The sequence below is a fragment of the Triturus cristatus genome, chromosome 3_1 (assembly GCF_964204655.1).
Source record: "Triturus cristatus chromosome 3_1, aTriCri1.1, whole genome shotgun sequence".
NCBI classification, from domain to species: Eukaryota; Metazoa; Chordata; class Amphibia; order Caudata; family Salamandridae; genus Triturus; species Triturus cristatus.
In genome coordinates, this window is record NC_140583.1 from 189,589,371 (window position 1) to 189,614,465 (window position 25,095).

The following is a 25,095-nucleotide window of genomic DNA, read 5'->3' on the forward strand; positions in this document are numbered from 1 at the left end:
GCTGGCGGTGTGTGTGGACTGGTGTTCAGCTGGCGGTGTGTGTGGACTGGTGTTCAGCTGGCGGTGTGTGAGTAGTGACTTGCTGCTGGTCACTACACACACTGCTAGCTGAGTGCCACTCCACGCAATCCATCAGCTTGTGTGGTTGCTGTGTCAGGAATGTGGGCGTGTGAAAGTGATGGGCCCTTGAATGGCGCTGTCTGCTGGTGTGAGTGTTGTAATGTGATGGGCCCACCGCTGGCGGTGTGAATGGTTTTGTATGTGTCACACGTATGAAAGGTGTATGAATGGCCTGAAAAGAGGTTGGTGCTTTGTCGTGGCTTTACAGCTCACAAGCTGTGAGTCAATGGTTCAGTTTCTCGCCCTTTCAATTATTAACAGTGCATTTCATTTTTGTGAAATCACTTGCTAATAAAATTGTATATACTGAACCATCACTCACCCTCGTGCCAAATCCAACCAGTATGTGTGTGTGCTTGAGGATTAGATGGCTGTGCAGTAATATTTGTCTTTCTGAAGCAGGGTGTACCTTGTCCCTTTTTGTGAATGTTGTAATGTGTTGTTTGTGTGCCTGGTGGTGTGAATGGTCTTGTGTGTAACCCGTATGAAAGGTGTGTGAATGGCCTGTAAAGCGGTTGGTGCCTTGTCGTGGCTTTACAGCTCACAGCTGTGAGTCACTGGTTCGGTTTTTTGTCCAGTTTTTTGTCCATTTAATTATTGACAGTGCATTTCATTTTTGTGTAATCTCTTGTTAATAAAATTTTATATACTGAACCATCACTCGCCCTCGTGCCAAATCCAACCAGTATGTGTGTGTGCTTGAGGAATAGTTGGCTGTGCAGGAATCTTTGTCTTTTTAGTTTCTCTGCCAAGGTGTACATTCCATCTATGAATAACCTACCAACTGTAGATATTGTCGTAAACCCATGGGAGTTCATGGTGATGTCTCTCTTGTGAATTCCAAAAAGTTATTTTATCCACAATGTCCTGCAACCCTCAAAATGTCTGTCACATTTTCCTTGCAATATTGTGCCGAAATTCTCACACTGTAGAAACAAACAACTAATTATGTCAAAACGATATGGTTTTGCAAGGGGGGGGGGGGGGGGTCACCTGTGTTTTTGGCCCCATGCTCGGCGGCCATCTAGGGAAACCTACCAAACCCACACATTTTTGAAAAGTAGACACCGGGAACTTCTAAGAAGGTATGGCTTGCGTGGATCCCCCAACGTTTCCTTACCCAGAATCCCCTGCAAACCTCATTTTTAGCTGAAAAAAATCACTTTTTTCACACATTTTTGTGTGGGAAAGTTGTGGCATCACCGGGCTCACACAAATTTCCCACCACCCAGCGTTCCCCCAGGTCTCCCGGTGAAAATGGTGCCTCACTTGAGTGGGAGGCCCAAGTACCCGCGACAGGCAAGGGCCCAAAACGTAGTGAGGCGAGAACAAATTTGCCTACCTCCCTGGAAGCCCCCGGGTGCCTAGTTTTCAGAAATGTACGAGTTTGGTAGGTTTCTCCTGGTGCCGGCAGAGCTACGGTTAAAAACGACAGCTAGGCACTTTGCCAAAAAAGGGTCATTTTTCACTGCGAAATTGAGGTGTGAACACGTTGCGTTTTGCGCAGTTTCCTGTCGCGGGCACTAGGCCGACCCGCACAAGTGAGGTATAATTTTTCTCGTAAGACTTTGGGGAATGCGGGGTGGGTGGGAATTGGGGGACCCACGCAGATTCCAGAACTTTCCACCACAGAAATGTGGGGAGAATTTGTTTTTTTGGACAATTTTTTTTTTAGGATTCCCCTGGGTGTCTAGTTTTCAAAAATGTATAGGTTTGCTAGGTTTCCCAAGGTGCCCGCAGAGCTAGTGTTCAAAAACTACAGCTAGACACTTCGCAAAAAAAGGGTACATTTTCATTGTGAAAATGAGGTGTGTTCACGTTGGGTTTTGAGCCATTTCCTGTCGTGGGCACTATGCCTACCCACACAAGTGAGGTACCATTTTTATCGGGAGACTTAGGGTAAATCAGATTTGTAAAACAACTGTCATTACCTATTGATTTTTTATGAATTTGTACCTTCAAATAAAAGACATTGTGTAAAAAATAAGTCATTTTGAAAAATGACCGATAATTCTCATGCTTGTATGAGTATTCCCAATTTCGAAAAGGTGCAAATATGTACTGTTTCTAAACTCTATAATTTGTTCCCATTTCAGAAATACATAGGTGTCTTTCATACCGATTTTTCCATGTATACATTTTCCCACAATAATTGTTATATACCCGGAACATAACAAAAAACCATTGCAAATTGCTGCTCAGTTTTTGACTCCGAGTTCGTCGGGTTCTAGGTGAACCTACAAGTCCTATATATCCCCACAACCAGGAAGGTCCAGCGGATGTAACAGTATATTGCTTTCAAAGAGCTGTCATAATTAGAAGTTACAGGTAAAAACGTTGACACAAAAGGCTGTCTTTTTCAACTAATTTTCAATTTTTCCTACATTTAACTGTTAGTTTCTATAAAGAAACCTTGATGGATCTACACAAATGACCCCTTGCTGAATTCAGAATTTGATCTACTTTTCTAAAATGTATAGCTTTCCAGGATCCATTATTGCTTTCACACCCATTTCTACCATTAACTGGAAGGAGGTTGAAAGCACAAAAAATAGCAAAAAAAGGCTATTTCCCAGAAAAATGCCAAAACTGTGTAAAAAATGTTGGTTTTCTGACAAAAGTCCGTCATTCCATAAAAGCTGGGAAAATGGTGATTTCAGCCCCACAAACCCTTCTTTGATACCATTTGCAGAGAAATACCCAGACGCTTTCATTTGCAGCCCGTTTTTCCCATTCACCCCCTCCTCCCCCCAAAAAAAATTGCTTTATTTTGGCTAATTTCTGGGACCCCTCCGGGGGAATCCTCAAACCCTGGGTACCTTTAGAATCCCCATAATGTTGGAAGAAAAGGACGCAAATTTGGCGTGGATACCTTATGTGGTCGAAAAGTTACAGGGGCCTAAGCGCGCACTACCCCAAATAGCCCAAAAAAGGCTTAGCACAGGGGGGGGGGGGAAAGGCCTAGCAGCGAAGGGGTTAAATAGTTCACTTCTGCTAATCTCATGTCATACCAAATAGTGCAAACACAAAACAAAACCATAGAAAACATTGTTCCTCGCCCTTATAGCTGCAGTATGTACCAGATGTGCGGGTATTGTCTTTGTATCAGTTGCGTAGTCCAATCCCAAGCATGTTTCTTGAATTTAGCAATTTGGAAGCAGTTCCGCCTGTTGCAGAAAAACTTGTGTAATGGTTCAAAGGGTGACTTCATTAATTGTGTGAGCACAATAATTAAACTACATGTGGGAGCTGGCGTTCTTTTAGGGGGTGCAATTCTGCAATTCCTTTTGCTCCTTCTAAGTATTGTTTGATGGATGGATGTGAAGAGACTTCTTTCAATGTGTCCCCTCATGCAGGCAACAATTGCTGCTAAATGCACCTTCAAGGATGAGTAGGTTAGCTTACACTCGAACAGGTGTTTTAAGTATTTTAGCACTGTCTTTTCCTTACATTTTTTAAAAATGATTCTTCCTTCCTAACCAGAGTGAGTATCCTCTCCCTTTAGCAACAGCTAAAATCTCAATTTCCCTTTGGATGGACCAGAACCACAGTTCTTGTGCTAGTTTTGACAGTGGTATTGACTGGGTCCGTCCTTGTTAGTTTATGCAATGCATGGTGGTTGGGTTGTTAGTCTGTAGCAATATTGATTTCCCCAAGAGCTCTTTTTGAAAGGCTTCAAAGGCTAGGAATACCATTTTCAGTTCTAGGACGTTGATTTGCTGTTCTGCAGCATGGTCGTTCCAGACTCCCCTGACTTTCAGATTGTTCATGTGTGCCCCCTATCCCTGTGAGGCGTCCGTTGTTGAGGTCACTGTAGGAATTGGCTGTGTGAAAGTTCTTCCTTGCAATATATATGCTCGTTCCGCCACGCTATCTCGTCCTCTATCTTCTGCATGACAACCACTAGACCTTCCCCACTCCCTGTTGCTTGTGCCCATTGATTTTCCAACTATTCCTGCAATGGTCTCATATTAAGTCTTGTGTTTGGCATTAACGGCAGGTAAGAAGCCATTATTCCCAGCAGCTTCCCCACTGTCCTCACTGTCAGAGCTTTACACTTCCGAAAGAGTTGGGTCTCCTTCAGAAGTGCCATTGTTCTCTTCTCGCTTGGAAAAACGTTCCCTTGTATTGAATCTATTCTCGCACCCAAAGATATTTTCTCCTGTTCCGTTTCAGGTGAAGACTTTTCTCTGTGAATTGAGAACCCTAGTTGAAACAGCGTTATCACCTGTTGCATGTGCTCTTTACATTTTTTGCTCTTACCAGCCAGACGTCCAGATAGGAATAGATGTGTATTCCTTGTCTCCACTGTTGCTGGGTGCCTAGTAAATACTCTTGGTGATGACTTTATTCCAAAAGCCAGTACTTTGAGCTGGTAGTGTTTTTTGTTTACGATAGATCTGAGGAATTTCTTGTGACTAGCATTCATGGGAATGTGTAAGTATGCGCCTTTTAAATCTATTGTGGCCATATAATTGCCCAGTTGTATTTGAGGTATTACCCTTTGTATTGTAGTCATCTTGAACTTTTGAGTTCTTATGAATTTGTTTAAAAACCGGAGGTCTAGAATTGGTCTGAGATACCCATCTACTTTTGGTATTAAGAAATATGTTGAGTAGTTTCCCATGTTTCTTTCCATTCTTGACACTAACTCTATAGCCTCCTTTGTCAGCATCGCTACATCCTTGAATAGGTCGGCCGTTTCTTGTTTTGAACCTACCTTTCTTTTTGGACCTTTGCTTGGAGGCACTTTGTTTAATTCTATGCAATATCCAAATTGCATTAGTTGTGAAAGCCATCTGTGGTGATATTCTACCACTCTTGGAGGAAATTCCTTAATCTGCCTCCTACTGGTATTGAGTGTAGGAGCTCTTGTTTTTGAACACTTGTTGTACTCTTGGATGTTAGCTGACTGACTGTTGTGAACTCTGAAGGATCATTTGCTTACTGGAGGGACGCCTCTGTGGTCGTCCTCTTCCACGTGGACGTCCATGAAAAGACTGTATTCCTGGTTGATACTGCCAGCTTTGTGATTGTTCTTGTTGTCCTGACTTGTTACTGCCCTGAAATGACTGTTGGCACGTTTGGGAAGATGTTCCTGCCTGGAAGGGACCCCTTCCTGTAGGTCTTCGTGATAGTATTGATCACCTGTGCATGTTTCCTCTGAACTGCAGAGCCGCTATTTACTTTGCAATCTCATTATCAATTGATTCTGGGTCTCGTTCACGGGACTCCTGAATAGCTGTTCTCCATTGAAGGGAGCATTTAGTATATTAGCTTGCACTCTGGTTTAAAACCTGAGATTCTTAGCCAGGCATGGCGTCCCTCCGTGATACCCACCATCATCTGTCTTCCTAATGCTTTTGCTGCACCCAATTGCAATTTCAAACAGGTATTGACAGTTTTTTTACCATCCTCCCCTCGGTATGCAGCCCTCCTTTGGGAGATGGTTCAGCAGGTCCCCTATTTCTTACCAATGTTGTTAGGCATGGCAATTTAGCAGTGCGATTGGAGTTTGCAATGCGTCATTGAACTGCTATGCTCCTTTCCACCTTTCGTCCAATGAGGTCCATTCTTTTGCTTTCCTTATCTGAAGGAGGTCCTGCGGTGGTCGGGGCATTGGCTCTTTTCTTTGTTATAGATGCAATTATTGAATCAGCCGGGGCAGTTTCTTAGCTATAAATTGGGTCCTTAGATCTTTTATGCCCTAGGGATGACTACTTTACATGTAGCTGGTTCTTTGAGGACCCCCTTTCAATGATTTAAGACACTTGGAAGCATTGGTAAAAATTGGGTCCGTGATTATGTAGGTAGGAGAGCTTCTAGCATAAAACATGCTTGTTGTTTTTCCTCTTCCAGCTGTACCCCATACCTCTGTGCTTCCTTCTCTATTACCTGATTATATATACCAATATCATCAGGTGGTGATGGTCGTGAAGGGTATGTGTCTAACCCTTCTTCTACTGAGTCTGTTTCCAGATTTTGCCAATCTATAACCTGGTATTCTGAAGCCTCAGAAACCTGGAAAACTTGTTCTTCCTTCTTCTCTTCTAAGATCTCTTGTTCTTTGTCTTCTTGAGGCTCCGGAGTTAGAGGTGTCTCTAGTTCCTTGAGGTCTTCGTCCCTTTGCTCTATCGAAATCGAGGACTTGCTTCGGATTCTGAATTTTTTTAAGACTTTCTTCAAAATCTTTGTTCCTATGTAGGATATTGGCCATTTCGGCTTCAAGTCATCTCCTCTTCTTTTTTTATCTCGGCCCCTTGTTATTGGTTGTCGAGATCTTTGTGTGTTCGTTTGGTCGACAAATCTTTAGAAGATGTGTTTATCGAACCATGCCTTTCCATCTTCGACCTCCTGTTTTGACGTAAATGCATCCTTTCCCCAGCCGTCTTGTATTTTCAGGGGTCTCTTCCACTAAGGTGACCATTCTGAAGCATCAGAGGGTATTTTTTTTTTTAATCTTTCGACATGCTTGCGGTCGTTGAGTGTTTCGATGCGAACACAGTCTTCGAGCCTTTACGCTGCAGTTTTCTTGTCTCGGTTATAGCCTTTAAAGACGCAGAGTACCATACCTCCGATTTCGAAGTCTTCTTACTCTTGTTCGTGTGTCCACAATCTGGATGTCGGCCTTCACGTCCCCTTTTGGACCTTCGGAGACGTTCTCCTCCACGTCGCTAGATAGGCCTTAATCTCTTAGAGATGGTGTGGGATGTTGGCCCTGCATTGTATGATGGGGTATTCCCTGTCATTGTCTTACCCTCAGAGTCTTTGGGGCAAACACTTTACAGGGTTACAATCTTTGCTATGGTGATCTACTGGCAAGCAGATGTTACAGACCAGGTGCTGGTTTATGGTGGCAGTTTTTGCAAAACTGGAATGGTGTCTTCTCCATCACAGAGTACAGGGAGCCCCCTGCACATGCCTTTTTTGTATCTGTTGCTGAAAATAACTTGTCCTGGTCAAGAACTTCTCTGGTATCTTCCTTTGATGACTCCTTCGCTCCAGTGGAATTTTGTCGATTCTTCCCGGATTTTCGTTAACTTTCTTCTACAAGTTGTTGACGATCCTCCTGCATGCATCCAGACCCAATGGCGGAAAAAAAGAATCTGAAGATGGTGACCAAAGGTCGGCGCTTCCGGAAGAAGCACGACAACGTCACAAGGGCCACCAAATAGAGGTACGTCTATGTGCACCAACAAAACATAAAAATAATAGTAGGATAAAGGTTTTTGGGAGAAGATTCTAGTCCCAACCACTACATGGCAGAATAATACACAGCACTTGAATCCAGAAAAGATTCACGCTGCAAAACTTGGGGTTACACATAATATTATGTGACTCAGAGAGCATTTTGCAAAAATGGGATCTTGTACGTACACTGGAATATATTTGAAAAGCAGGAAAATTCAATTGATAATAACATATTTTACCACACTCCTCCTGATAAAAGTGGTACTCCACCTGGGTGGGGGAATTATCTGCCGGGACAGCAAAGGTCCCACAAAGCAATGTGGAGACATCAAGGTTTTGTCTTGAAAAGTGACTCATTTTGGCGATGTGAGTTAATAGTGGAAATTTGAACTGGGTTCAGCTGCTACTCAGGGAAAACTATAAACCCAGACATTGCTGAAAACTAGACACCCAGGGGTGTCCAGGGTAAAGTAGCCTGCATGGATCCCATTACGTTTTCTTACCCAGAATACTCTGCAAACTTCGGTTAAAAATCACATTTTTCTCCGAATTCTGTGAAGGAGTTTTCCGGAATCTGAGGGATCCACAAAATTACTACCACCCAGCATTTCCACACTTATTGCCCGATCCATTAACCAAAGAAGACTGTGTCCACAAAGTCAATGTAATATAATGGTGTTCTTCGCATGGTCCATGGGTTAATCTCTTCTTGAATAAGGTAATAAGCTCAGCCACACAAGTTCTAGCAATACAAATAAATGACATTTTCTTCTGTATCATGGGATTGTCACTGATGGCCAAGTATTGACTAGAAAACAAATTCATCCCCAATAAGAAATACGTTATTTACATAGAAAATAAATAGGCCTGATAGTTGAGATTATTCCAGATTTTCATGCTGTACATAATTTCACAATCTAGAGGTTGGGTTTAGAAATATTTAAAAAAAAAAACACTTTTATAATTTGGGCATCGGCCTGAGCCGGAGATTGGTACAACTCAGGATGAGCCAATGTAAACTAGAAGATTAACTAACTTACCTCCGGTAATACCCTTTCTGGAGGATATGCTATACAATAAATTAATTGTATGCCCCATTTTGTATTTTTACTCATTGTGCACCTTCTTTTTTAAAAAGAAATCTTTTGATTGATTCTATGCAACAACAACAGAAAACAGACAAGCAGTGCATGGTTCCACTCTAAGAAGAGAAGAAATTCCAGTCATATGTCGGGACAGTACATTGAAAGATAACGGTAGACATGGATGAACATCAACACCAGTTACAAAGAACAGCTAGGGGACAAGAGCACATCAAAGCCAAGTTATCAAGCAAATCATACAGCAAGTAGTCCATTTATATATGCTTGGCTGCCATCATGACATTACCACAATAGAAAGGGCACACGCACCGCCCCTCCCCGTCAGAGCCCTCCTCTAAGCCAAAGACATGCTCAATTGCAAATTTATTGAGAAGATACCCCCACAACAAGATCGCATCTGAGCCCCCCTCATCGGTACGGGCAATATGCATATGCATTTCCTCTGCCATCCCCGCATTCAAGGAGATCCCGCAGCCACGAGGACACCAACAGTACCCGGTGCCGATTCATCCAATGGCCATTCGCCATTGGGCCACTAACAAAGCAAGGTGGGCCAGCTTATAGGCCACCTCATTCCAAAACAGATGCAGAGATGGAAGTTTTTGTTGTGAGGATGCTCCCCCCAGAGAGTGGGCCTTTGGTTTTATCAAAAAATTGATCTTGCAGTGAACTGTTTAATAGTGGCTGCACCTATTCAGATATTACCATAATGGACTAAGAGCAGTTTCATTTTCATGATAAAGTTCCCCTTTTCTAGAATGTATCACAAAGCATACTTTTTACGTCCAACGTGTGGAATCACCACTTGGTTATTACTGTTCTGTAGGCTGTGATAGCTGTTAACGTTACCTTAATAGAGGAGTACGACGATCAGTCTAACTTAGCTGCCAAGGTTTCAGATTGCTATGTGTGACATTATCATAACTTCAGTGTAATTATAAGTGACATTTCAACAACTATGAGTGACACTTTCTCACAAGCAAAATCAAGCAATGAAGATGAGGGAAACATATAAATATCAAAAATTACATCCATTTGAGCAATGAGAAACTTAGAAGATCTTACAACTGCTGCAAAGCACCAGAAATGGAAAGGCACTAACCGGAAACAGACAGTTTGACTGCAGTTCTCAATAACAGAGGGCAGGCAGGCGCTGCAGCTGCTCAGATGATGATCTCATTGATCTGATCATTCATGAATGCGCACTAGCCTGAATAGCTAATTTTATAGCATATTACTTTGTCTCGGGCACTTATTTCTTTGCAAGCCTGGTCAACCTGCGTTGCGGCAACAGGAAGGCAGACGTTGTCACACTCAGCAGCCCGTCAGCCGGCGCCAGTGGGGTCGGGTCTGGTCCGCTGCATCAATATAGTTGTGGTGCGAGCGGCAAGCTCTGCTATTGCCAGCATGCCCATGACGGCGATTCAGCCACAGGCACTGGTGGGGTCAGGTCCGGTCTTGTGATCCATACCACCACAGTGCGACCGGCGTGCTCAGCTGTGCTGCCATTGCCCACACACTCACTGCAGCAGCCACAACTTGAAATACCATCTGCTCGTGCTTCGGGCGGCAGGACAGACCAGTCACTTGCCTATTAAAGTGAGTCTGACAAACCCACTGGGACTCACACCGTCTCAGTAGTAGCCATTGGGCACTGACAGTGACTCCACCCGACGTCAGTTCTTATGCAGCATGCAGTTTGGTGTCCAGTGTTACATTATAACACATACCAGTACGAGCAGATGAGCCAGCCCCCAGACCCGCTGGGAGCAGAGCGCACAGTTTGCCCACAGTAGCTTTCAGTATAAGTGCATTCTAGCAGCGCTCATGATCGACAGCTGAGAGAAGCTATAATGCGTGATTTTGCATTTCAGTGCGGTAATCCGACCACCACACTGAAATACATTACCCTAACGCCTGATGCGTGGTACTTGGCAGGAGGATTTTTCTAAGGTGTAGCAGGTCTCACAGCACTGCTTCCTCCTTCCAAGTAGCTGGATCAAAAAATTGACCAGATGCAGAATTCTTTTCCACTTAAAAGCAGAAGATACCAGGTGCAAGGACATTTTGCCTCATTTGGAATTTCATTCCAACTTCATTGTAACTTTAAATGGCTGTATTGCAAGGCATTGGGAAGCAGTCACCAAGTTCAACAATGGTACATTGGGGATTCAATATTGTGCCTTGCTATCTGAAAATGACATGTAGCTGTAAGCTTTTCTGTACAATCGAGGTGGTGATGGACAAAGCATCAGAACCAATCAAACACTCACACCCAGTCAACAGATCTGGGTTTGATCCATCACCGTTCTTTAGCCCACTCTGCCACCCCAGTTCAGACATGGCCATATGCAAATCAGTCTGACCCTGTGCCTCATGGGAACAGTCCAGCCCGAACTGCCAAGCCATGCCTTCCCTGGACCGGAAACAAGCTTCCTAGGACCGGTTTCTGGCATTTCAGCCGTCTTCAGCCAGGCTTGCTTGAATCCAGTGGCAAAGTGAGCAAAGGACTCACGTCTGAGCATACCCTGCCAACTTATGGCGAACAAAGCGGTACAAAAGGGGGTGGTGATAGACAGAGCATCAGAACCAATCAAACACTCACACCCAGTCAACAGATCTGGGTTTGATCCATCACCGTTCTTTAGCCCACTCTGCCACCCCAGTTCAGACATGGCCATATGCAAATCAGTCTGACCCTGTGCCTCATGGGAACAGTCCAGCCCGAACTGCCAAGCCATGTCTTCCCTGGACCGGAAACAAGCTTCCTAGGACCGGTTTCTGGCATTTCAGCCGTCTTCAGCCAGGCTTGCTTGAATCCAGTGGCAAAGTGAGCAAGGGACTCACGTCTGAGCATACCCTGCCAACTTATGGCGAAGGACCTGGCTTGGCAGTTCGGCTGGACTGTTCCCATGAGGCACAGGGTCAAGACTGATTTGCATATGGCTGGGTTCAAACTGGAATGGCATGGTGAGCAAAAAAACGATGGATTTAGGCCCAGATCTCTGCACTGGGGTGAATGTATGACATTGTTCTGCATTCTGTTCATCAATTGTTGTTTTTGCATTTGTCCCCCCGAGTGGGACGGGTATGCTCAGACGTGAGTCCCGTGCTCTCCATGCCACTGGAATCAAGCTATCCTGGCTGAAGAGGGGTGAAACCCCGAAACCGGTCCTAGGATGCTTGTTTCCAGTCCAGGTAGGACCTGGCTTGGCAGTTCGGGCTGGACTGTTCCCATGAGGCACAGGGTCAAGACTGATTTGCATATGGCTGGGTGCAAACTGGAATGGCATGGTGAGCAAAAAAACGATGGATTAAGGCCCCGATCTCTGTACTGGGGTGAATGTATGACATTGTTCTGCATTCTGTCCATCAATTGTTGTTTTTGCATTTGTCCCCCCGAGTGGGACGGGTATGCTCAGACGTGAGTCCCGTGCTCTCCATGCCACTGGAATCAAGCTATCCTGGCTGAAGAGGGGTGAAACCCCGAAACCGGTCCTAGGATGCTTGTTTCCAGTCCAGGGAGGACCTGGCTTGGCAGTTCGGGCTGGACTGTTGCCATGAGGCACAGGGTCAAGACTGATTTGCATATGGCTGGGTTCAAACTGGAAGGGCATGGTGAGCAAAAAAACGATGGATTTAGGCCCAGATCTCTGTACTGGGGTGAATGTATGACATTGTTCTGCATTCTGTCCATCAATTGTTGTTTTTGCATTTGTCCCCCCGAGTGGGACGGGTATGCTCAGACGTGAGTCCCGTGCTCTCCATGCCACTGGAATCAAGCTATCCTGGCTGAAGAGGGGTGAAACCCCGAAACCGGTCCTAGGATGCTTGTTTCCAGTCCAGGGAGGACCTGGCTTGGCAGTTCGGGCTGGACTGTTGCCATGAGGCACAGGGTCAAGACTGATTTGCATATGGCTGGGTTCAAACTGGAATGGCATGGTGAGCAAAAAAACGATGGATTTAGGCCCAGATCTCTGTACTGGGGTGAATGTATGACATTGTTCTGCATTCTGTCCATCAATTGTTGTTTTTGCTGGAAGCTTTTCTGACACAAAAAGGAGGTTTAGGTCCCAGCACTCAAGAACAATTCAAGCAGAACTAAAAATGTAAGCATCTGCACGATCTGCTGTGTGAAATTGACCCTTTATATCCTTCTGGCTGGTGATAGCGGAGTGTCCTAAAACCTAGCAAGAGGAACTTCGATTAGTTAGCAACACTTATAGGAATAGTCAATTTCTACTCAATCAGATGAAACACAAATAGTGTCCTGACGGTGGCATTAGTTTAAAGGAGCACTAACAGATTGAGTGAAAGCATCAGAAGAAAGGCAGTCAGATATGGTCTCAACAGAGATACAGAAATCCACTGGTATTTGTAATCACAACAAAGCAAAATACTCCATGCTCAGGGACCACACTGTCAATTTAAACTTGTGAATATAATATACATAAAGTGCAGGTTTGTTTCTGTCAATTTCAGCTATGGAAATAGATCATGACTTGCTATGTACCATTTATGAATACAATTAAAAACAGTCACATTGGATAATGCAACAGGTCACACCTACTCTGATATTAGACTTGTTGAGTGATCACAGGCAACCGACATTCATCTTTTATCACCCATTGATGTACATTACATAGTTACATGCACCAAACTGAGGCGATATCTGCTGTTATCTCACATGTAGTAAGGTGACGCTGTATGATTAATATTTCAACCCTCCATCAGCCTAAATCAAGTAAACATAAGAACCATCCAAGACGATATATCTGCTTCAACACAGGTTCTATCTGAAGTTGCATGTTATAGGAACAAAAGTACAGTCTCTTTACATTACAAATCATCACGCAGTAAACCCATGTCCCTTACATATAGAATGCACACAGTACTCATGCAAATACATTTAGCCATTTAACACGTCTGAATATGTTACAGACTGTAACCATTAGGTAAAACCCAGCTAGTTTATTTACAAAGCATGACAAGAAGGATTTACAGCTGTCAAACAAAAATGCAAAGCACCACAACTTGGCATCAAATTCAACCTGCAGATGCATACTATTGCTTGCCATGTTTGAAGAAGAGGAGAACTACGCTTGATAAACACTTGCGCGTGCCCACTTAACATGTACTCATGATCCTAGAATGAAGTGTGTAAAATGTCTGACTGCTGCTGCGAGATCACAACGTTGCTCGTTCTCTAATCAGCACACCCTACAAACACTATGTGGGCTTGTCCAGTTTGTAAATTTAAGTATCTACGGAATTTTAAGTTTTCACACTGCCCTGACTGACCTCTCTACACCCCACAACCCAGTACTCATACTGACGGGTACCAACCAGCCTGTTCAAAAAGATTCATTATAACTTTCTACATGTCTTATTCTGAATCACCAGCAAAAGTCCACTCATACGCATGGTTGACTTTCTAAGCTTCTACTGACAGGTCTCCTCTCTTACGGTGGTGAGTAATAGCAGGTGCACAATACTAACAGTGCCTCTAGGCATCTTTCACCCACTGCGATTATAGCCCAAGGCAACTATTCTTAATCGGCGGCTGCGGATCCTTGGGAGTCTGTGACGCCTACTTTTGGGGTCTGCTTTGGGCAGTTTCCTTTGGGTGGGAGCCTGGCACGGAAGCTGGGTTGGGGCGAGTGCAGGGATGGACACTGCGCTGCTTCGGATTCAAGGATCTGAACTACCAAGGCAGCGGCAGTGTGAGTGGGCAGCTATATAGAGATGCATAGAGTTTTTTGGCTTTTAGCCTCGAAAACTCCCATGATCAGTTGGCCACAAACAGTGAAACACAGATTAGTTATGAGGAATTCGGAGATACCCACGTGTGGATTGTAGTATTTGCATAAGATAAAAAAAGCCTTTTGACCCTAATGAACCTACCTTACAAAGAATACTCATAAGGAACACGCAGGACGAAATGATTGAATATTTCATCCATTATCTCTAGACTTATCTGCTTTCTAATTTTTCCTAAGATACATTTATCTGAGCACTAAGGTTGAACCTAGCGCAGCAAAACTCTGCACCAGCGACCATGCCCCCGATACTACATCAGGCTATAGCGTGGAGCGTTCTTCCTCCAACAGCCTCCTCTCTCATTTACAATCTTGACTGCAGTCTTCAGCTTCAGGCTACTCAGGGACACTTGAGTATTGCTCAAAAGCATAAGAGACTGCTGCACCCAGGAGTCACTTTTTACTAGTGAAACTGCTAGTGTCACAGAAACTAACAGTCACTACTACTCAGGACAGCTTTAGCGATGGTGGCGCCCAGAGCGACAATCTATGTCAGCACCCCTTACCTACATCCTTCTCCATGGATTCCCTCACTACAACCCTCTAAGGGTGCCCTCATCTCTCCATAGCCTTCTAACACATGTATTTAGTTTCTTTAATGCGCTAATCATGCGCTATATAGGGTGTTAGAGAACTTTATATCACATGCATTATATAGAGACATTTAATCATACAAGTTGTAAATAAATGCACATTTGCATAAGGCAATGAAGACAACAAAGTGTAGGAGTCACCTGACAGCCATACTGGTAGGAGGTAACATTTTAGAAATGCTTGGTCTGGAGAAGCACAAACTCAGGATTTAAAACATAACATAGTGGATGGGGTTTGCCCAGCTAATAAAAATGTATTCATGCCCTAATGAACCCTTTGTTTTTTTTTAGCAACCATAGGATAATAAAAGACTGGGGAGAAAACGGAAGGTTCTGTTCCTAGGACTTACAGTTTGCAAGCAGCTCGTTGATGGAGTTCAAAGCTTACTTTTCTATATTAGAAGGATTGCAATTTATGAACTGCAAGTAACAAAAGGAATCTCTACCACAAAAGCAGTAACCCACTAAGCCATCCACATAAAACACAATTCTGTGACCTGCATGTTACACCTGCATTGCAGCAGGTACACCCTATGCGCTAAGTATGATCAAGTCTTCCGGTTTTCCGATTCTACTGATTTTTACAGATAAATACAAACAGAAAACAAAGTGTTTCCTGTCTGTATTTATTTTATAAAAGCAGAAAAATACTGAAAATGATGCTTCTTGTGAGAAACCCTCCATGCTGTCTTTCATGAATTCTAGGCAACAGAGGAGCAGGCAGACAGCATGGATGGTTAAAATAATGGATGATATTTCCTCAAATACAGGCATATGTTAACATATATTTGTAGTACGATGCTGATATGTACCTGTGAGTGTGGTCTTTTTTATACATGACTGCTTAGTTTTCTAAAACGTGACTGGCATCCATGTTTGAGTGCACGTCAATGAGTTATATAAAATCTAAAACATAACATTTTACAGCAACATTTATTCTTGCAACACAAAATAAATATGGATAAATTGCAATAAGATGGCCAAAAATTAAATACGGATAAATACAGACGGAAATGTAAAAAAAAAAAAAATACCATAAAACCAGGAGCCCTACTTCTGAGGAGTCAATTCTGCAACTAGAAAAAAAATCTCTAGAAGGTACATTAAACACCAGAGTTAACTTAAAATTTGTATTACGCCTGAAAATTTCTGGGCACACAAGGAACTCTGCAGCAGGTGCCCCCTAAGGCATTTCAAAATGCAGCGCCCTCTGAGCTTGGAGCCACGTCGCACCGCCATAAAACCAGCACTGCTAATAGTCTACCAATCAAATCAATAACTGTAGCACACTGCAAACTGCATTAAGTTAACATTCTATATACTATGCTACATAAAACAAAAGCTACAGCTGATTGTCTTAGCTTTAAACACGCCTTCTCTCAAAATAAACCCTCTAATGGCTACCTGCTATATCCTGGTATCTAGCAAAGGCATCCAGTTCTCCGTTCAACCCTTAAACTTAAAGAACTGCTGCAGCAGACAAACTCTTGCCAGTCAAAGGAAAATTTCTCAGGAAATCCCTTATGCATACCACCACACAGGAGCCATTGGCTTTGCCAAAGTTTTTTTTAGACATGTTGTACAGCAGCGCAACTTCTATGCAGCATGGCTGGATAAAAAAAATAACGCTGACAGCTAAAACTGGCTTTATCAATGCTTGTTATACAGGCAACAATGTTGAATTTTTTGCCCTCTGCTGTAATTGTGATTTGCCATGAATTTAGTGCGGAGATGTGCTCATTTTCCACTAACCCAGCACCTGAGAGTCTATGAAAGAGAAAACAACCCAGAAAATGAGGCTTGCTTCATTGTGTTGTGCTCACCTTGAAATATAGTTGCAATCAATAAAGGGTTCTGGCCCTCAATCAGCAAGGCTAGGCCAATACATAATCCAAAACAACACAAAAAATGCCAACACTGATACCAGTCATTCAATAAATTCCCACGTGCCACTCGTAGTGATCGAAACTATATTAGTTAGAAAAAAGGTTTTTATTTTTTATTTGATTCAATTTATCTTTTCAAAACTCTGTTATTTAATAAATCATTAAAGAAATCATACATTTAAATGGACCAAATAACGACAATACAATATTTACAATGCCAAAAATTATACACAAATTACACTAAATACACCAAATTACAACTTGCTCAAATTCCCTCAAAACTAAAGAAAAGGACAAGGAAAGAATTGAAGAAACAAAGGGAGAGTGTAAAGAAATCACACAGTAAAGAAGGAATGTAATACTCTCCCAGGAAATTGTGGCCAAATAGTACAGTGTTCTGGTTTAGCAACCCAAAAATCAATCAATAATACGCTGTTTGTAAACCAGACACCTCTCATTTGTTATCACACTTATTTAGACACAACAACAACAACAACAAGGTCTATGCGTTTCAAGCCCAATAATTATTTTCGGGTTTTCCTCAGGACCTGGGAAAATGAGCTGTAAAAATAAACAAAAAGTGCATGTGTTACACAATTGTTTGTTTCAAACACTCTCATCCACCACTATTTAAATCAAAACATCTCTACCTTATTCATTCTCTGTGACAGCACCCATCGTGCTTCACAGCTGGTTGAAGTCCAAGGACGTTATTTCAGCTGAAACCAAAAATAATCCAAGTCAAAACCATAGTTACCATTTTTGGTTCAATCTCAGACAACTATAGTTTGGCACATTATCACCCAAAGCTCTATTTACCTTTAAGAAAATCGCTTACTGGCCCGTTTTGATTGAATCCTATGACAGACGAACGTAGACTGAGCGGTTTACAACACACCACTAAAACACAATAAAAACCGGCTTTACTGCAATGCTCTCAGCTATTTTAAAACAGTGCGCCAATCACTCCGAACCGAATCAGACGTACCTAAATGGTTGTCGAATATAACGCTGTACAGTGCGTAGTCCTTTACACGTGAATTAAGCCCGACAGTCTGCAACCGAAAAGATGTAAAAGAAGCGCTTTAAACTTAAGATTGAATACGGAAAAAGGAAGCTTTTACAAATTGCATTATATATGCAGAATGGATCACTACCCTTCACTTCCTCGATCGCGCCGCTGCCAAACACGCCTTCCTCTCATGAAGATCGGTGGTTTCCATACCGAATACAGGGCGCCTTTATTCAAACGCAACACTACGCAAAACGATGCGTGACGTCATCATTAGCCGCCTTAACTCAGAGCAAGTAGTCAACAAGCTTTATTGTTCCAAAACAAGTCGCAGATATTATTAACCCCTTCCCCGCTCATGACGGAACCGTTCCGTCATGAGCCACGGTTGGCGTGTGCTCATGACGGAACGGTTCCGTCATGACAATCCTGTTGGCGGCCGCTCCGCCTGCGCGGCGCTGTTTCCCCGCCTGTGCGGGGCGACAACGCAAATGGGCGGAGTCATGACGGAACCGTTCCGTCATGAGCACAGCTCAACTGTGGCTCATGACGGAGCGGCTCCGTCATGAGCACAGGCCCACCGCGCTGCCCCCCTGCCCCCCCAGCGCTGCAGCGGAATGTCCGCAGCAGCGAAGGGGTTAAATAAAGATTTATGATATAACACTGCTGAGGAAATAGGCAGTTTGAACCATATCCACATTTTTTATGTATATATTTTTTGTCATTATCCAAAGTCCCGCAGCTTTTTGATATACTTGTAAATGATTTGCAATTTGAGTCATATCCGCTTTTTATAAATATATATTTTTTGTCATTATCCCAAGTCCCGCAGATGTCCATATAAATTAGATGGTATCTAACAGCAATCAGAATATTAATCAAACTGAACTCGATGGAAAGGCTTCTAAAAGAAATTCCATGCTTAGTGAGATTGAGGATAGTATCTGGCAGCAATCGAAATTATTGACCAGGATATTGATCAGACTAGAACACTTGATGGAAAGGCTTTAAAATTCCAAGTTTTGATAGAAATCTTCTGTAAAAATTAAATGATGACACAGGCAAAGGGCCAATGGTGCAACTTGCCATAAGGGTTTATACTAGATTCGTTGGGGAAAGGGGGCTATTACTGTAATTATCATTTCATTGTCAGAGTTCATAACAGTTATCCGATGCAACATAGCTAAGGTAATTGACCGTACCATTGTCAATTCTCATGACAATTATACAGAGCATCATTGTTATGATGGCATTATTTAGACAGAATGGTAATAACCTTTCCAGATAACCCAGTTGTCCATCCAACACCTGGATTTAACACCTACATTATTACAAGCTATAGATCTCGGACAATTCATTAAGTCCATCAACAGCAGTTTTGTATTTAACAATCAACATAGCTTCCTTTTGCAACAGTGTTCTTTCAATGTCCCCTCCTCGAGGGTTAATCTCAATTTTAGACAGAATTGTCCATTTGAGATCATTTAGGTCATGCTTTTTTGACATCCAATGATTCACCAAAGGTGCACTGGCCATTGTTCTTCGAATTCTGGACATATATTGGGTGATTCGCTGACTAGCTTCTTGACTTGTTTTGCCGATGTAGAATTTAGCATACAATTCTGTACACTACATTTTCACTTTTGCAATTAGTAAACTGATCATGCTTCCATTTAATGCCATTAAATTTAAAAAAAAGGCACCTTCCATCGTTTGTGGGCAGCAGGAGCAAGTTCAACACTTATGATGTCCTGTAGTATTTCTATTAAGTGGCTTCTGTGCTGCTGCACGAACAATCAAATTTCCCACACTTTTGTCTTTTTTTTTTTTTAGAGCAAGCAAAGGTTTACTCCATGTTGTATGTATCTTTTGTACTAGGTGCCAGTTTTGATTGATCACCCTTTTGAGGAAGTTGGTCGGAGAGCAAAATGTTGTTACACAGACCATCCGGTCGGTAGGCTCTTTCTGCTTTTTTTCTAACAATACTTCCCTCTGTGTCCACCAAGCACGTTTCAATGCCTGTTTCAGAAGTCTTTTGGGGTAACCACGTGATTTAAGCTTTTCTGAAAGGTTGCCCGCATGAAACATGTATTCCTCCTTAGTTGAACAGTTTCGTTTTATCCTTAAAAATTGACCAACCGGAAGGTTGTCACGCAAACTGCGTGGGTGATGGCTCGTATAATGGAGCGCTTTATTTCTGTCAGTTGGTTTTATATGCAATGATGTAAGTAGCATACCATGGAAGCTGTACACTTCAACGTCCAAAAATGTTATAGTGTTGGGACTAGAGTGTAAACTAAATTGGATGTCTGGTGTACGCTGGTTAAGCCAATTATGGAATGTCATTAATTCAGGTAGAGTTCCATTCCAGATTAGGAATGTATCATCAATATAGCGGACAAATGTTATCTGGGTCCAAAAAGGGTTGTTGGTATAAATGAACCGTTCCTCAAATTGAGCCATGAATAATACTGCAAATTCCGGCGCAAAGGGACAGCCCATGGCTGTCCCTTTGGTCTGCAAATAGTAATTATTTTCAAATTTGAAGTAGTTCTTTTTAATGCAAATCTTGCTAGTTCCATTATGAACTCGCTAGGGACTCTCACTGGACGGGACCTTTGCTCAAGAAATATCTCAATGGCATTTAATCCTTCCTCCTGTGGTATTTGGGTGTATAAAGACACCACTTCTAAAGTTACCAGTAGTTGATTTTGTGGTGAAAACTCCAGTGTTTAGACTCGATTTAAAAAATCTGTTGTATCATGTAAATGAGATGGTACTTCTGCTAGGAAAGGCTTTAAAAAAATAATCGACATATTGAACCGCAACCAGCCACGATGGGGCGTCCTGGGGGTTGTGTGTCATTTTTGTGGATTATTTGAAGTATGTATAACAAGAGGACCCTTGGATATTTTCTATTTAGAAAGCCAAATTCCTTACTTCCAATAATCCCAAGATCCAGGGCATTCCGTAGAATCTCAGAAAGTTCACCTTGTATGTCTGAAGTTTGATCTGTCCTAAGTCTCCTATAACATTGTATATCATTTAGTTGTCTTAAAACGTCTGCTGGTACTCATAACTACGATTGAACCACCCTTATCCGCTGGTTTTATTGTAATTTGGTGATCTGATTTTAAAGCAGTTATTGCTTCTTTTTCAGCTCTTGTAATGTTGGATTTAACAAAATCCTTTTTATTTTCAATTTGAGTAATTGCTGACAAAACTGTACGTTCAAACGTTATTATCTCTTTGGGTATTTTATTTGCGGGTGGACAAAAAGTTGATTTTTCACGAAATCCAGTTACCTCTGTATTGGGCAAGTGATCATTTTCCAGAAAAAATGACTTCAATCGTATTTTTCTACAGAACTCAGTGGTTTTAATTTTAACCAGATCAGTAGTTCTGGTGGGGACAAATGAGAATACTTTTTTCAAAACGGATAATACGTTTTGCAAAACTGATTGTTCTGCATCGGAGAGGACTCGATCCAATAGATTAAAGATAGGTGAGGGTGTTATGTTTTGTAATATTGGTTCCTGGCTTTCATTTCCCATCCTTGATTTTGATATCTGTTCCTGGCACGTGGTTGCTGTTGACCTCTGCCTAGAAAAGGCTGTTGGTTGTTTTTTCGTTGATTTTGTTGCTGATTTCCGTCCGAATTGTCACTGTCTCCACCAGAAGATGAAGATGTATCGGAAAAGGAAATAAATGTATTCCTTGATCGTCCTTGAAAATCAGTTAGATATCGTCTTGAATCCAGGCGTGAGTAAAAGTCTGTTTGCAAGTATGGGTATGTGGTTTCCAATGAAAAATTATTTGTATCTTTTTTAAATTTTATGGCTGTTTCGTTGATAGTAAAGTCCTTAAACTCCGCTACATCCTTTTCTACCAATAGTGCTTTGGAGTCTGTAATTAATTGGTTGTCCTTGATTTCTTGTTCTAATGTTGAAATCTCTAAAAGTTGTTGTTGTGACAGTCGCTGTGCTGTTTCTATTGTTAGGACCATAAGGTCTCTGCTGCACTTGGTTTCAATACAGTTATAGCCTTTTTTGTAAATAGGATTTCACCTTGAAATATAAGCATTATATCATTAAGCAGATGCTTACATTTATGGAAGTTTATAGTTCTGTACAAACGTTGCAATAACAATACATCAGAACTGTTATTATTTGGGTATAAGAGTTTTGATCGGGATGCTGTGCTTATAAAATGTTTGATTTCCCAATGGGAGGGAGGCAAGCAACAACGTGGGAAGGAGCACGTGGGACGGGGCAATCAACAATGTAGGATGAGAGGGCAACAACGCAGGACCAGAGGGTCAAGCAAGGCGCAACATTTTAAGGCAACAACAAAAATGCAAAACGACAAAGCCAGCGCTGGCCCCATCAGTTTTGTGTTATGGCCGGTGGGGCAGCAGCAACATGGACATCGGAAGGAGGCAAGCAACACAACAGACAGTGGGGGGGACGGCAGAAGGTGGCAAGTGTACGAAGCTAGCTCTCTATGCGGTGTACCAAAAAAAGGTACTCTATGGCTTACAAGGCTTAAATTAGTATTCTCTTTTGTGGTAGTGTGGATGAGCAGTTTATTCTTTTCAGACGGTAGTGTTAAGCATTTGTCAAAAGATGAGGCACACACTTAGGAAGAAACTCAAGACCAATTTAGAAACATTACAGATATTTTATATACATTTTAAAACCAAGGACTTCGTAAATTGGGCAAAAACTTGGAGAAATTTTTTATCGATTTCTTTTATCCATGCCAGAATTTGCTCCAAGAATAATTACAAACAGGAGGTGTTTCCACGTGTCACGACTTTATTTACAAATGCACCCAATGCATTTCGGGAAAAAGGATTTGCTTTCGTCAGGGGTATCGTGACAAGCATAACTTTAAAAACATCAGTCAGAGACCAGAGTTTACTTCATTTCTGAATTTCTTAATTGTTATGGCGAGTCCCCATTTGGAGCAAATTCGGGCATGGATAAAATAAATCGATTAAGAATGGAAAAAGAAGAAAAGGAACAGTATTAAAGAGTACATAAACTGAAGAATATATATTGACAAACTTGATTTATTGGATTCATTGGAGCGACGGGAAAGGCTGTGCTGCGTGTAAAGGGATCCAACTGGGTCCCTGTGTAATTGTTTTTAATTTGCAAGCGCAATTGGATGTAGTGCCTATCTCGGATTGCACGCCATAATAGGTCTGAAGCAGATAAACAGAGTCAAAAAAGATTGACAAAGCAAGAGTACAAAGGTGTGCTTCTCACCACCACACATGTACATTATTCGAGGGAATGCCATGTCGGGGGCCCCGATCATGAGAGGCACGAGTCAGTTTCCAAACCCTCCAATTATTACAGGCATTACTTTGAAGAGGATTATTACAAAAGTATGAGCTGTAACAATAACGTTATGAATCTGATCATCCCCCAGAAGTGCGCCAGGTTGGCTCAATTCGGCTCGGATTAGTAGACTCAGTGCTGTGCCGATGATACCAGCTCAAGCACCAAAAATTAAATACAGGGAGCCAATGTCTTTGTGATTAGTAGAAAATAGTCATCGAGTGATTATCACTGGTAAAATCGCTGAAGTAAGCGCAAGATTGTAACCCTTGTTATAAAGGTTAAAGTAATTTTTTCACATGGGGCGATGTTAGCAGCCTGCCAGTGTGGGCTGCCTCACATTCCTTTTTTTTTTTTTTTAAAGGAATGCAACGTCCCACGAGTGGCGTGCTGAAAGTAAAAACAAAACACAAGTCCGGAAGTTGTGTGCGCCAGCAAAAAGGAAATTTTAAAAAAGCATGCGAGTGGTGCACGCGAAAGGGAAAGTGATTGCGTGGAGTAAGGGTGCTACGAGCGCTTAATGAGGCATAACGGAAAGCCAGATGGCACCTGTGCGGGTCACCGAGCGCGTAACCGCAAGCTTTAGGCCATGGTCGGATTTTTAAAGACCACTTATTAAATGTCCCGCCAGACCAGTGCATGCGCTCGCTCAGGCGAGACCTAACTACTCACCCTAAATGTAATGCTCTTGACCCCTAAACTGGTTTAAAATTATGCGATCCTGGGCAAATACTTCAATTCACCGAGCCACCACTTTCTTCATTATCTCATATGAGAGCACCTTCAAATGTGCCAAAAAAAATTGTTTGATTAAATAGACCGAACATTTGCTCCATATAGTATACGCGTGAACTCCGACTTGCCTCTTAGTTTATTAACAGTATTGTCATCAGGGTGGGGGCAGGCATGTTTCAGAAATCGTTTTTTTGATAAATACACAACTAAAGCATGACGTGGTAGCACACTGTCATTTGCAATCAGCAGATTTTACATTGAAATGGCCACAATTTCCTACTGGCCTCCGGGTATACTGATAAAACTATACTGTGTATAAACAATGTTTGTAATTTGCACATCACAAAGTAAAACGTTCTGATTTGTTTTGCACCTAATCTGGTTACATCACCCTTCTCAATTAAAAAAGAAATGAGCTTAAGTAAAAATAAAAAAAATAAAAAACATACAGACAAGAAAATGAATGTTTTCCGTCTCTATTTATCCGAAAAATCTGTATAAAAGGGAAACAGGGAGCCTTAAACATAATGCACCATGCTTTAAGGTTGTAAGACCTGCTGCATGAGTGACTTACATATATTTTATGCAGTGTCTGGGGGCATGGCAAACAGGGTGTGTGCCATGTTGTGTTTTGACATTTGTGTGCAACATTTCACACAGACTGCAATGGCAATCTGCATGCGTTTGGTGGTGGGTCTCTTAGGGTGGCATAACACATGCTGCAGCCCTTAGGGACCCTCTGTAGTACCCATGCCCTAGCTAACAGGGATATCATTTACTATGAACTTACAGAGCTGCTAATGGTCTTGCCAATTGGGGAACAATTAAACAGTTACCTTGCTTTAGGCAAAGAGCACTGGCACTGGGGGCCTGGTTAGTAGAAACCCAGTGCACTTCAGTCAAAATTGCATCAAATACAAGGCTAAAAAATTGCCTTTTTTTACCATGTAAGGAGCACTTTCCTACAGCAAGCAACAGGAAGCACAGCAAGAGGAGAGTGCAAGCAATATGACAGACAGCAGAAGGAGGTTGGCAGGGGCAAGCAACATGACTGACAGTGGGAGGAGAACAGTAAGGGCAAATAAAGCGCTGGACAGTGAAAACACATGCAACGTTACGGAGTACCTCTACAGCAAGAAAAAAGTAGCTATAAATGCACAAGGAGTGGGAGGACACTGGGCAAGTAGCCGTACTTCGGTAATGCTTTAGGGGCGGGCCAAATGCAGGTAAGAGGAAATAAAACCAGTCCACGCTGACCAATGGAAAGCAAGCAAAGGAGAGTGATGAC

The 25,095-nt window shown here is 42.4% G+C and overlaps 1 protein-coding gene across 1 annotated transcript in view; it reads right to left on the reverse strand.

Moving 5' to 3' along the window:
• The window catches only part of LOC146859903 (kinesin-like protein KIF18A), a 391,179-nt gene that overhangs the window by 37,318 nt on the left and 328,766 nt on the right, over positions 1–25,095 (reverse strand). The window lies entirely within an intron of this gene.